We start from the raw sequence: 10,710 nt of genomic DNA on the forward strand, positions 1-10,710 counted from the left end.
TGGTGTCACCTCTGGTATCTGGTACACAGTGTGAGAAGAAAGTGTGACCTTAGGTTGCAGAAGTAAGCAGCTAATCATTCACAGCAGCCAGAGAAAATGGTTTGGAATACTCTACTTTGCTTATTGATTTTACCTTCTAGAAAAATATTTGCATTATCTTCCAATTTTCAGCAATACAAGAGTTTCATGGATGAAAAGCTGTTATGTGATACCCATTTTATGCTTTCTGAACCAAAAGTAAATAATGATGCTGGGGTTTTTATTCCAGAAGTTGTCCAAGAGTGAAAGGCGATTATTTTCCTTATGGAAAGTCAGGATCTGTTGAGATAGCAATTTTCATTGCCCACAGTGTGGTAAATATTTGTAATAGTGCATAATAGCTGCAATTATCTAGTGGCTATCTTATAGTATTGTGGTAGCTGCACTATAGTTACTGTATAAACATTGTAGGAGAAATTTTCATTATGAGTGCCTGTTTTCAGGTGCTTGTGATTTTCCAAAAAGTGGGGAAATTAATGCTTTGTTTGAAATTTCTTTTGTTTGTTCTACAGCCAAAAATGTGCTTTCTGAAAGTTTGCTGAAATTCTGTTTGGTTAGTTTTGCATTAACAGTTCATGGAAAAAAAGTTGAAATTTCATGCTTTGCCAGCATTTCCCAACACTTATATTTGCTATTGAAGACTCCAAAACTCGACTTGTTTTAAAATGTCACTCTGGTCCTGGTATTAAAACATTGATGAAGTCAAATTCCTTTGCTGTGGCAAAAAGAAGGTGACTTATAAATCAGAGGAAGCCTATGCAAGTCTGGTAAAGCTTTATGGACACAAGTAAGCTAGCTAGAAAATATAATTTTACTACCAGCAGCAATAGACCCATGTTGATATAAAGGTCCTTTAGCCCGATGAGCTTTGCTGTGCACCTGCATATTGAATTGAGCACACCCAGTCAAGATATTCAAATAAGCCAGAGCAGCAATTCATGAGCCTGGAAGAAAAATATATCCTACGTTTGCAGGCCTGTCTTGGAGCAATATTTCAGCTCTGTAATCTGGTCTCGTCTGCCAGGAACTGCAATGATTCCTCTTGTTGCTATCCCAGTTAGGTTCACAGTACTGATCACTCCCCTTGCAGTAGTGATGGAGAAAAGGAACCTTCTCCCTTAAGAAAGAAACCCACTAGCAAGCTAAAGCATTTTAACTTTTTTTTTCTGATGAACCTCTGTCAAGATGCAGGAAAATGTATCCAACTCTCTTATCTGTACCTCCCTAAACTGGAGCTCAACGTGCAGAAGTCAGTGGGATTTATTGCCAGACCCAGTGCTAATCTTTCACCAGGGGGATGAATTTCATCATCATGGAAATCATTCTTAAGCACATTTAAAATTTTATTGGCTAGGTTTTACAGACTGCATATGAAAGATGTAAGGTCTTAACCAGCAATCTGTTTGGTGCACTCACTGCTGTTGCTGGCTACTGCCTCTGAGACACTTGATCATCTCAAACACATGGCATTGCTTCTGGCTTCCCACCTGCAGGGCTTTTTGATGGAGAGAGAGCTTTTCAAACTGCCAAATGTTGAACAATTTGACTCAAGTCATTCTGCCATGCATGCGCTTCTAAGCACGTATATAGCTTGTGAGCTTTGTGATACTGTCTCTGTGCCAGCTCTTCAAAGGAAACAAATACATGTTCACAGGAAGCAAATATAAGTTGCCTGTCCCATCAGCAAGACTTCCTGCTGCCTGTCTGCTGGGCGTTATGACTCAAAACACACTCATTCAGCCTGCTGTGAAGGAAATATTGAAATCTTATTTCTCACGCCAGCAGGAGAAATATATTTTGAAATAAAAGAGTTCATCCAAAGCCAGGTCACCACAGGGTGATCTCATTTTGTGGTCTTTTTAAAGAGTTTGGGTAGGAAATACACCACAGTTGTTTTTGTCTTAGATGTCTGACTTAGAAGTTGTCTGACTTGTTGCTGTATTTTCTGGGCCTACCATAGAGTGTTATGCAGAATATTGCCTACAATGAGATAGCAATATTTATTCTCCTAATACAAGTGGCAAGCTTGAAGAGTAACAACTAGTTTTGGAAAAGACAAAATTGGAGATGAGATTAGATAGTTCACATGCTGTCACTTCAGTGAAGTTCTATTGCCAACCATTATTCCTTGAGAGCTGTAATCCCACCAGATTGTGCCTGGATGCTCCATGCATCGGCAGAAGAGGCAGTGTACACTTCTTACATGGGAGCTGGCAATTAACAGAGCCTCATTGTGTAGCACAGTGTCTGAAGAAACAAGGAGCTGGAAGGAAAACAGGAACAATATAGGACTTCTCTAAGCATGTCACCTGTATTTATCACCTGCTGTAGCACTTTGAAAACTTTGTGTTATAGAGACTGCCACTTACACTGGTTATTAAAAAGTGAAATTCCATAAATAGTGAAATGCAGTTATGCCTCTGAGCATGACCCTAATATGTGCCAAAATGTAAATTCTCAGTCTTTAGTTGCACTGGCTACCGCAGCTTAGATTATGACTTCAGAGAACTTTGCAAATACAGTAGTTTTACCATGTTCATAATTGACAGTAATCTGATTTTTCTCACCATTACCTCCTGAAACTGAAAACCTAACTCAGTGATGAGTTGCTAAGAAAAATGATATTCCAAATGCTCTTATTAAACTTATAAATTATACATATAACAGTCATCCACCTATAAAAAGGCCCACCCCTTTTTTACTACTCTTTTGGTTGTTTTTAAATTTCCAGTAAAATATCATTAATCCTATTTTTGTTTTTACAGAATATTTGTCATCAATGTCTCCTGCATTTCATAAATACTGATGGCCTATGTGTTTATTATTGCAGTGGGAGATATTTATTGCCTTCAATAGTGGAAATTGAAATGAGGTCAACACTTAAATATATTCACGGTATCTCAGTTCTCTGATGTAATAAAGTTGCAGCATGTGAAAGCCAATGTCAACAGCCTGGTCTTTTCCTAACTTTTTTTGAAGAATTCTTGTATGCTCGAATCTTTTGATACTACATTTTTCAACATTCAGTCCAAGAATAACTGAGGGGTAATCTACAGATTGAGGGGAAATGGCCAAATAGTGACTACTGGCCATGTGCCACTTCTGAGCAGTTCAGCTGCAGCTTCTACATATCTGTTGTATCACATACCCAATGGTCACCCTGTGCTGGCAGAGAAGGTATCACCTAGCCTAAATGCTGGGCAGTACAGGCGGCTGCAGCTGAAATACCTACAGTGACATGGATGGTACTGAGGCTTAAGCTGGGCTCTCTTTCCCTGGCAAACTATTCCTGGATCTGCCCTGGACCTAGGTTTCAGATAGCTTGTGTTTGGTAGGTCTTGCTTGTATTCAGATTTTGCAAGCTAGAGCACTGGATCAGAGAAGACATTCAGCCTGAACAAGTGGGGGGGGCTTGTTAGAACATTGCCCTGTTATGAATATGTAGAGTCTCCCTATTGCTATTTTTTTTTATTTCCTCCCAGGACTTCCAGGATGTGTTGGATTAAATGTTCACTAGTCCCATGTGTCAAGCCATCAAGTCTTTAATGGATGCATTATAAAGGTGATCTGCAAGAGCACACTGGTTGTGAATGGCATTTCTGAAGTTCTGCATTCTAGTAAGGAGCAGGCTGCAGGACATCTGGAAATCCTAAGCAAATGTGCAAAATTCTTAAACTCTGCCAGGGCAAGATCTTGAGTGAAAAAACAAGGATGTCTTTGGAAAAAACGAGATGTATGATAGCATTAAATTCAGTAATAAAATCTCATAGGTGAATAAAATAACATTGTTCTCTGCCTTTCTTGCTACGTAAAATATCTTTTTTATTCACCTGCCTTTTTATTCATAACCATAAAGTTACTTTAAGATTATGGGATCATGGAGCTGGTGCAGGGGATGGAAGCTTCCTGGGGTACCTTGCATGCTGCATGAATGAGGCTGCCGAGGGAGTCCCAGCACAGAGCAGGGAGGCTGCAGCTTGCTGAGGGAAGGACCTGATGCAGTGGTGAGCTGCCAGGTGACCTTCAAAGGGAGCTGACAAACACCCTTGGGAACAGAGTGGAGAGAGGGATTTTAGATACAAACCTAAAATCCAATCTAAAATCCACTGGGTCTACTGCCATCTCACCTGGAAGCAAAATACCTGCAAAGATGCAGTGGGCCAGAGAAAGATGTGTATAAAACCTTTTAATTTCTATTCCATCTCTTCCAGTCACTTTGAATTTCCTGTATTTGAAAAGTTAAGTATTCCAGTCTTTCTGGATATTTTGAGTTTTTAAGTGGTTTTGGTTTTCTTTGGGGAGCTCATTATAAAAACAAGGTCTAAGCATATCCACCTCAAAGTTATGGCTGACTAACTGGGCCATTACATCACTCTCCTTCCCCTAAAAGAGTCATCCAAAGGGAGACCTTTGAAGGTGCAGATGTCTTTTAAGATTCTGGCTCTTAACAATGTTCTGTGGATTGAAAATCTGCCTCTCGTATCTGAAGAAATGACCTGAAAAATGACTGCTTCTGTTGTACCGCTTTGTGCTGAGCCAATGGCATTGCAATGACATTTAGTGCTGTGCCCATTTAACACAATATTATAACCATGATTTATATGGCATTGACTATAGAAACTCTGTAGCTGAAAACTAATGAGTTTCCTGGCTGTGGAGATAAACTCTTTGTATAACACATAGTTTGGATGTGGTAACAATCCTGTGACAGATCTTGTTTGTTCAATCTGACTCTTTCAACATCTGTTTCCTAATGCTGTGATACCTTTGCTATGCAGAAATTTAAGGAAATTTCTGACATGGCTGTGAGATGGAGATTTTAGTCTCATTTTACAGGTGAGGAACTGAGGCGCTGGAAGACCTGTTGAAGTGTTTATGAAGTCTACAGCCAAGGTACAACTAAATTTAAGTTTCCCAGTCCAGTGCCTGACTTAAGACAAGTTTCCCTTCTATGTATTTATCTGCTTGATTAACAAAGCCAGTGTTTTGTTGTTAATATCTTTTTGAATGAAGATAAAGTTACTGCAATAATTGTAAGGTTGTGCTTTTAAGATGTCAACACTTTATGTCAAATATTAACTGATAACTGCATAAATGTGCTGTGTCAAATACAGCAGACACACAGAGTCAAGGGGGTGAACAAGTTATAGAGCACCCCACCCTTTCCTGTATTTGGCATATTACATGTTCACACAGTACTAGTCATGCTCTAACACCCAAAGTCTGTCTCCATGTCCTTCAGGAATTATTTTAATTTCAAATGGAAAAACTGTGGGCTGTATCCTTATGCCTGAAAAAGATATCTGTCTGGACAGCTGACTTGGAAGGTCATAATCAAAACCTACTCTGAAGATTCAGAAAGGACTCAATAAAGCTACCTCTATTAGCTAATCGTTAAAAGTATTTGTAAGTATTTGGCAATTTTTGTTTGTTTTACAAACCACTTCCTTAGTGATTTGCAGGAGGAAGCAAGATGTCTTCATAATTTCTCTTAATCTAGTTAGCAGGAAGCAGGACTTATGCTTTTGTCAAAGAGGATTTCAAGAAAATATTAAAACATATCAGAATTTAAAAATAAGGTAGTTGTTACTGAGAAACCACATCATCTGATTTGTTCTTCAGAATGCCTCTGAAATCAAGGGAAATGATCTGTTGCTCTACATCATCATTAGTGATTTTTTCAGATTATGTGATGACATGGGAACCAAGAATAATTTTGCAATTGAACCATTGTCAAGTGTATATATTCTAAGTGTGCCCAGTTCCTTAAACCAATTTACTATTTTGCATTTCTGTAAAATACTTCAAATTACTGGGAAGTAAATATAAATAGCACAATGTGTGTTTTTAATACATCCAACAAGCACCTGGTCAGATGAGCTGCCACTTCATAAGCACAAACTCATGAGTAGCAATTACAACGCATAAACTGCACATCTACTGTGAGGGTGAGACTAGCCCAAGGCCGTAATCTCTTTGCATGGGTTTATTTTATCCAGAGGGAGCAGAAAAAACATAAGTTGTGTAGTTCAGCTGAAAAATCATGTTGGATGGCAAGAATTTTTTTAACAACTGAAGAAAAGGGACAATTGAAGGCTTGGGTTCAGGGAAACAGCAAGGGCCTCCAGCAACTATCATCTCTCTATTCCTAACCTCATGTTTTAACTAGGAAACCACTCTATCTTTCATAGTACAAACTCAGCAGTTTAAACAGATTATGATATTGACTGATGTTCAGTTTTTACCATAAAAGCATGATTTCAGATTAGGTCAGAAACCCAGGTTTCATGGTTTCAAATGGATTGTAATAATAAATAAATATAGGCAATAATAATGAAAAGGCTTGCCAGAAAAGTATTATTCTCTGATTATTAATTTCTCCTATAAACACTTTTTTTTCCCATAAGAAATTATTGCTGTGTGTGCGGAAATGTTTATGATAAGCAGACTATAGGAAAATAAAGATACTTTTTTTGGGATTTGCATTTAAAACTTGGAAGCCTTTCGTATATACCTTTATACTGTCCCATTCCAGCCCACTTGACAAAACAGCTTTCAATTTTCACTTCTGATGTAGGAAGACCATACTATTTTTCTTTTAAGGAAACTTTTTTTAACCTGTTTCACAGGTTATAGCATTATTAAAGCTATATTTTACTTAAGTTACTTAAGTACAGTTCTAAAAGAGTGATAACTATATAACAATAAGCATTGTATTTTCTATTTGGACTCAAACATACAGAGATGTGGTTTTTTATCATCTCTTTTGTTTGATCAGTTTTGGTGAAAAGTGATGGAGCGAACAGATAACACTAACAAATACTAATATCTTGATTTTTTAGAATCATAGAATCATTTAGGTTGGAAAAGACCTTTAAGACATTCAAGTTCAACCATTAACCTAGCACTGACATGTCCACCGTTAGACCTGTCTTTTGAACACTTCCAGGGATGGTGATTCCACCATCTCGGTGGGCAGCCTATTCCTATGCTTGATCACCCTTTCAGTAAAGAGATTTTTCCTAATATCCAATCTAAATCAGCCCTGGTGTAACTTGAGATTGTTTCCTCTTGTCCTGTTTCTTGTTACTTGGGAGAAAAGACCAACCCCCCTCTGCCTGCAACCTCCTGTCAGGTAGTTGTAGAGAGCGATAAGGTCTCCCCTGAGCATCCTCCTCTCCAGGCTGAACAACCCCAGCTCCCTCAGCCGCTCCTCATAAGCCTTGTGCTCCAGACCCTTCCCCAGCCCCGTTGCCCGTCTCTGGACACGCTCCAGCCCCTCAGTGTCTTTCCTGCAGTGAGGGGCCCGACACTGCACAGGGCATTCCAGCTGCGGCCTCACTGGTGCCCAGTGCAGGGGGATGGTCACTGCCCTTGTCCTGCTGGCCACGCTGTTTGGGTACAAGCCAGGATGCTGTTGGCCTTCTGGGCCACCTGGGCACACTGCTGGCTCATGTCCAGCTGGCTGTCGACCAGCACCTCCAGGGCCTTTTCCCCTGGGCAGCTTCCCAGCCGCTCTGCCCCAGGCCTGTAGCAGCATTGCTTGGGGCTGCTGTGACCCAGGGGCAGGACACGGCACTGAGCCTTGTTGAACCTTGTACAATTGGCCTCAGCCCATCGATCCAGCCTGTCCAGATCCTCTGCAGAGCCTTTCTGCCCTCAAGGAGGTCAGCGCTCCTACCAACTTGGTGTCGCCTGCAAACTTACTGAGGGTGCGCTTGATCCCCTCATCCAGATCATCGATACAGTTTTTAAACAGAACAGGCCCCAATGGTGAGCCCTGGGGAACATCACTTGTGTCTGGCCATCAGCTGGATGTAACCCCACCCAGCCCCATTCTTTGGGCTTGACCATCCAGCCAGCTTTTTCCCCAGCACAGAGTGCACCCATTCAAGCCATGAGCAGCCAGTTTCTCCAGCAGAATGCTGTGGGAGGTGGTGTCAAAGGTTTAACTAATGTCCAGGTACCCAGCATCCACAGTCTTTCCCTCATCCACTAGGCAGGTCATCTTGTCATAGAAGATCAGGTTGATCAAGCAGAACCTGCCTTTCATAAACCCGTGCTGTCTGGGCCTGATCCCCTGGTTGTCCTGTACACACTGTGTGATGGCACTCAGGATGATCTGCTCCATAACCTTCCCTGGCACCGAGGTCAGACTGACAGGCCTGTACTTCCCCAGATTCTTCTTCCAGCCCTTCTTGTAGATGGCTGTCACACTGGCTAACCTCCAGTACACTGGGACATCCCTGGTAAGCCAGGACTGTTGGTAAATGATGGAGAGTGGCCTGGTGAGCTCCTTCACCAGCTCCCCCAGATCCTATCCGGCCCCATAGACTTGTGTGTGTCTAAGTGGAGCAGCGGGTCATTAACCGTTTCCTCCCGGATTACAGGAGGAAATGTTATTATACTGGACAAGCCAAGTTCTTCTAGTTTCCTTTTGTAAGATGGCTTTATAAGGTAACTTGTCATCCTAGCCACCTTTGCCATAGAAGTTATTTCTGAGTTTTTCTTTAAGATGCTATGTACAAGTCCAATTAGTAGTAGACCTTTTTGATGCTTCAGCAATGTTGTTTTACATAATCCAAAATAAACTGCTACAGGGATAAAATAACATATTGCATCATTGTTTAAACCTGAAAGGATATAAAAGACAATAACTCTTCTTCCTTCCCTCCTGACCTATGTCTCAAAATAACTGCTGTGTATTTCAGTGCCCAATAAACACTGGAAAGAAACAGAAATGTATTTAAAAGAGGGAGCTTACTGTTTGTTACTTATGTGCTCGGTAAGGAGCATAGTCTGAAATCATAGCAGAAAAAATAATTTTTATCTGGAAACCATCCAGACAGGATATGATGTAAACAAGTGAGAGACTGAGAAAAGGAAAGTAAATCTTGCCAGCATTTCCTCTCTCCCCTTCGTGCTTTCAGCACTTACATGCCTTTCTGGGAACACACAGGAAAGACAGGACAATGGTTCTTCTGCTTTCTTTTTCTGTGTCCATTTGATTATTGCAGTTTACTTGCACTTCCTCTGTTAGCTGCTTTTACGCAATTAAGTGCAAATCTGCAATCTCTACATTTACAAAATACCTTGTTTCTCAGTAAAGTTAGTGAAGGTTCCTGAATTTTAAACCACAGAATGAATGCATGCTTAAGAATAGTTAAGCAAATGTGAGAGCAATGCAGCCATTAAGTTTATAAAAAGAAACAGTTTCACCCTGGTTTTTAAATTGCAAAAGGTTAATTGATGCACTAGCAAGTTGATCCTTTACATGCCAGAATAAGGGCATGACAGTTTAAGGTAGACCTGCTGCTGACTACCGATTAATGCAGACCAACCTGAAGGACTTCAAGCCAGCTTGGTTGCAGATGGGTTGTAGTTGGTGAGAACACTGGTTGGGTTGCAGGCTTGCCCAAAGAAACTAGGTTAAGCTGAAGGATTTCTTTGTCCTGAGCTCCATAGTAGCCTAGCTGCTTGCACCCCAATACAATTTTAAAGTTAATTCATGTATTTTTCTGTTGTTAGACTGTAGATACATAATTTCTTGATATTGGATTTCCTTGACTTTCTTTTGCTTATATACATGGTCTTGAATGTACTGTTATATTACTGCCTCTCACTGAACTGTCAGAAAGTGAAATTATTTTAAATGTCAAGTTTAGTCTGAATTATATCAAATTTGGTCTTAAACAAGAATACCTAGAACTACTCCACTTCAGTTTTCCAGTTTCTACTTCACTTCATAGTAGACTTGCAGCAAAATAATCCAAGACATGCTTGAACACTCTTAAATGTTACTTAAATGGGTTTTGATTTCTTCCAGTAACATAACATTAGGTTGCTGTAAGAATATAGTAATGTAATGTTAGAATAAGACTAAAAAACGAGGACCCTTACATATTTTAAATGTCTCAGAGCTATTAATGATTTTTGTTTTCTGGTGTCATAAATTGTCCATGATACATACATTACCAATAACTCTAGAAATGTTTTTGTATGCTGTTTAAAGCCTTTTTATATTGTTTTAAAATCTAAATGTATCAAAAATGTAAAGTAATGGATCAAGTGAAATAATTAGATATGATGTGAATATCCTATATAAAAAAAAAAAAAAACAACTTAATTGACAGTGTTATGTCAGCTTCATATTTGGATGTCAAGAACAGCTATTTCAAGAGTGTATTCCAATTTTTACTCAGTTTTCCATGGTTATTGAAGCTTAAAGCTAAAATATTACCAGTGTTGTCTAGGAAAACAATTAAGGTTATTTAAAATTTATCACAAGTAATAAGTTTTTTTAAAACAAAATTTTTTAAACAATTTAATTTTTTTAAAAATAAATTTAAACAATTTAAACAAAAAATTGGTAAAAGAACAATGCATTTGATTTTTTTTTTTTAAAAATAGGCTCAATTTTAAAAAAGAATGGCAAGAATTTGGATTTTCTACCAGCAGTCATTCGAATCCCCTGACTCTTACAGGAATTTAAGTACAGAAATTTAAAGAAGCCAAACATTTCATTTACATAGGCTAAATTTCAAAATTGATGACCTTCGTTTTCAGCTGTGCAAACCACAATCTTTGTTCAGGCTCATGTTTCTTAAAATAACTTGGGCTTTTGCCTTTTAGAGTTTCAGAACTGTAATCCAGCAGCTGCGTTGTTTTTGC

The 10,710-nt window shown here is 39.3% G+C and overlaps 1 long non-coding RNA gene across 1 annotated transcript in view; it reads left to right on the plus strand.

The window, feature by feature from the left end:
- Window positions 1–10,438, plus strand: part of LOC308059359 — a 36,606-nt gene extending 26,168 nt beyond the window's left edge. Inside the window, exon 2 of the long non-coding RNA XR_013926216.1 lies at window positions 3,522–10,438. This is a non-coding gene — a long non-coding RNA (uncharacterized lncRNA). The remainder of the gene's footprint in view (window positions 1–3,521) is intronic.
- The last annotated feature ends 272 nt before the right edge of the window (window positions 10,439–10,710 follow it).

This window comes from Falco punctatus, assembly GCF_963210335.1.
Source record: "Falco punctatus genome assembly, chromosome: 2".
Lineage (NCBI taxonomy): Eukaryota > Metazoa > Chordata > Aves > Falconiformes > Falconidae > Falco > Falco punctatus.